We start from the raw sequence: 4,464 nt of genomic DNA on the forward strand, positions 1-4,464 counted from the left end.
AGATGTGTACAAGAGACAGACTATGGACAATGAATCATAATGTCTTTGAGCATTTTTATTGGACAATAAATCATAAGGGCTTTGAACATTTTAATAATTTCCATATGTAAACAATATCACATTTATCTTGATTGCATTAACATATGAATATAATAATCTCTTGATAATTACTGGCTATACATATTTAAAATACCACACTGGATAGATAAACAAAAGTATGGATAGTGGTATTAATTTTAAATACCCATCAAGTTTGTTAAACAGTTTGGAGTTAAATTAGTCAAAAAAATAAAAAAAATAAAAATCTGCTATGATGCTATGATTTGAGAAAGGAGGGATGTAATATATTGATCATGACAACGCCCTCTAGAATATATTCTGGGAGTCGAAAATTAAAAGTTATGCGGAGCAGTCATCTTATTGTGGTAGTTGTTTATTTATATTCAGTTGTATTATAGTGACCATGGAGGTATTATAGTGTTATAGTATTAGGCCCTATAAAAAATATTATTAGTTTATCACCCTATCTTGGCAGGAAAAGTGATGAGGGAGGAAGGCTTTTTTTTTTTTTTTTTTTTTTTTATTTTGCTAAAGCCAAATATTACCCTTGGTTTGTTTGCTGGTTCATTGATATTCAAAGTAAAACATGATTTAGATAATGCAAACAATATCTACTAACTATTTAATAAAATAAATGAAAAAAATAAAGAAAAATAAATTAATTTTTTTTTTTTTTCAAAAATGTTTTTTTTTCAAAAATATATATTTTTTTCTAGTACCATAGAAGGCATGCGCTCGAGGGTGATAAACTAATTTTTTTTTATTGGGCCTTATATACACTATAATAGTCCATGTCGTGACATAGGGGCACTATGTTGGTAGTGGCTAAATACAACGGGTTCAGCCGAAGGGGCGTGGCTTCGAGGCTTAGTTTGTGCATAGGTTTGTACTGCTGCTACGGCCGGATGACGGACGATCCGGGGGCCGATAAGACATCGAGTTCTTTTACTGACGATTGGGCCCAAATTATGGACGATCGTGTAGGTCTAGGCATCTCCTAAAGCGAGGTCTGCGCCAGGTCGGACCAGGAGGCATCTTCTTCGGTAGTCTGGGGCCTAGCCAAGGCATGGTCCTGCTTCCAGCAACCCGCAACCCGCAGGCTCAGTCCTCTTCTAGCAATGGAGCTTAAGCCCCCACGCCATCGGACAAGTCAAGCCCCCCCCCCCGCCCCGCCCCCCCCGCCGGCCCACCAGCTCCTCAGGCAGTCGGATCATATATATATATATATATATATATATATATATATATAGGCCTACACCAACCCCAAATATGTCTCTCACAGTCGTAGAGTGCCATTTTGGCCATCCAGAGTTCCTATTTTAAAATCCCATCTCAACCCTCCCCCTCTTCAGGCATATAAGCCCCGTGTCGGACAGCTTAGCCTCCCCCATTCCCAGAAAATTTATCCTAAAGCAGCCACTGTCTGGCCTTTAGGCCTATGCAGAATCTTCCCCTAGGCTACTAAAGAACCTGCACTATAGACCATAATTGTTATTTAATACATTAATTTTATTCAATACAAATTGCAATACAGACATTGGAAAGTTAATATATTTAATTGAATTAAATATTTAACATTCCGTTCCCCTTCTCTTTTTGTGTAATATCGGCAATTTTGTGAAACACTAAAAAGCAATAAATCTTAACTTAAGCAGTTATGTTGTATATAGAAGTTGTAATTTGAATTTATTGGCCCCATTTTCTCTTCCAGTAAGATAATTTGTTCATGGGATTAAAAAAGGTTGGAAAATCCACAGACAAGTTCAGTATTGTAGTGCTAGTAGTATAAACCATTGAATTGTTTTCATTTCTTTCTGTGATTACGGCCTAATCCCCTACTGCTAAAATAGGACTAACTAGGCCTATGTATTTGTTCACTCTGTGTAGACCCCATAAAATTTATAATGTTCCAGGGATTCTAATGTTGGAACGAAAATCACACAGGGACAACATATTTTTCTTACATTGGTTGTAACATGGATTTGCTGTGTTTTGCTATGCTGTGATCAAAGACAGGGCCCACTCTGTCGAGGAGGAACTGTAACTGAAAGACCACCTCCATGGAAAGCTAACTAAAGCTGAAATTAGGCATGACGTCAATATACGAAGCCAAGCCCCCTCCCCCCCCCCTTCTGAACCCGTTGTGTTTAGCAACCCGTATAGGGTTGTACCCTTTTTAGGGGGTGGGGTCAATATAGGTTGTGAGGGTGCTAGAAATTTTAGACAACCTAGATTAAGGTCCGGTCTAAATGTCAGCCCCCCACCCCCGACCTATTTTTCCTCTAAAAATAACTTATTTTCCCCTGTGATTAGAGTTAATTCTCTCGTAGATTCTCTCTCGTAGATGGCGCTGATTGGACATTAGTGTTGAGAATTTGCTTGACGTTTCAATTACAGTACATCATACATAACCCTATTATGATGTGGATGGTTTTTGTGTCTACTGCCCTCAACGGGGGCGTAGACACTATGTCAGGATGTAGCAATTAAAGATGGCGGGAAAGGGTAAATCCGGTTTAGGCATGATGGGTACTACCATGGAGGTATTATTGAGAAGGAGATCACTCGGCAACAGATCCCTTTGACGCGACAAACCTATGTGTTCCCCGCTTTTGGATCGCGCCCTGGCGTATTACCCTATAATTCACATTTTTTCGTTAGCAACAACCGTGCCAACGACATGCATTTATACGCTTCCAGCAGAGCAGTTGTGCAATAAAACGTTTGATTTTAACCCATTAAATATCTTTATAATGAACAATGTTCCCCTGATTAGATTTTTTCGGGCTTTTGGTATGTTATTATTTGTATATTTCAGGAACGGATTCCGTAAAATATTTATGTTAGAATTACTACTGTGTTCATTATAATTTTGTCTAAAGATTGACTGGTTCGACTATAAAGCTAAGTCAGCGTAAAACCGAAAAATACTCAGATTTTGAATTCATTTTTCGAATAGTTAACCCTCGTTAACCCTAAAATGACATAGTTTATTATAATCCTTAATCATTTATTAATTAATATCTGTTAAAATTAGAATTGGCGAATTTTGGCCAATTTATGAAAATTGAAGTTGAATTATACTATACTTTTATAGGTCATGTAAATGTTCCATTAAATTCGAAACTTTTCTTGGTGGAAAATATTAACATGTTTGATATTTTATGAGAGATAAATGTATCAGCTTCAAAATAGAAAAGATTGCGCTGCCATAGTGATTGACAGTATGTAGTGCGCATTGAGAAAAGACGGTGCTCTCCATTTCGTCATGTTCAATTTTTTGGTCAACTATGCCTGCTGAAAATTGGATGGCGGGGAACACATGGGACTTCAAAGGCATCGCGCAAACGTTCTTTACGCGCTGCGGCAACTTTGATCATGGTTCATTTGCATAGCGCTGCGTGCGCGTAGCTTTGCCGAGTGATCTCCTTCTCAATAATACCTCCATGGTACTACCAAAGTTCTTATAAACTCAAGACAGCGTTCTCCACGATTTACGCGTGAAAATTCTGCAATACGCATGAACGGCGCCCTCTTGGAAAATTGAAAACTTTTGAACCTTGACCGCTCTGATTATAGCGTACGCCGCGCGAATTTACGTTTACGCTTAACAATTATAAGCTTTCGATTTACAATGCGCCCTTTCTTTAGAACATAAGGAACAAAATTAACGTACTTGGTAACTAACTTTGGCGTAACGCGAACGCCCTATCTCAGATTTATGGCAACGAATATGCCGCCCTCTTCCAAAACTGATTACTTTTCTGTGCCAAATTGACGCTTCTATTTGTTACGCGTAAAATCGCGGAGAACGCTATCGTGTGTGCCCTCTAGAACATGGTAGCACTCTTCGTGATCAACGACATAACTTGGTAACTCCCTATAATATTGTTATGAAAGAAAATGTTCATGAAAAATCCAGATACACTACAATAATACACACATCTGCATATTGAAGAATATAAGATACAATTAAAAAACAACAACTCCTGTATAAGGAAGCAGAGCCAACGGCTCTGTAGGCCTAAGGCAGTAGACACACGCTCCCGCTGGGAGCCCATTTTTTAATGTATGGTTCTTCAGTTCTTTGTTTTGCAATTTTTAGCATTGTGCTAGTCCAAAATGAATACAAAGAATATTATATGTGTAAAAACTGTTAATTGCAAATTGAACTTCACATGGAAACGCCCTTGTGGAGCTACGGTATCTCAGATATGGTGCAGCGTAGGTGTAATTTGCCGACAATTTCTTAGAACTATTTTCAATACACGGTGTTAAAGCCCCATTCCCGGCAAAATTTCAATTTTTAAGAAAAATCTAATTTTTGTATAATGTTATAAAGATTTATAAATATAATACGGAATTGCTAGTTTAACTGAATTTAGACATTCCTAAGAATGAAAA

The sequence above is a fragment of the Anneissia japonica genome, unplaced genomic scaffold, assembly GCF_011630105.1.
Source record: "Anneissia japonica isolate Jap-2015-1 unplaced genomic scaffold, ASM1163010v1 scaffold3676_len114254_cov149, whole genome shotgun sequence".
Lineage (NCBI taxonomy): Eukaryota > Metazoa > Echinodermata > Crinoidea > Comatulida > Comatulidae > Anneissia > Anneissia japonica.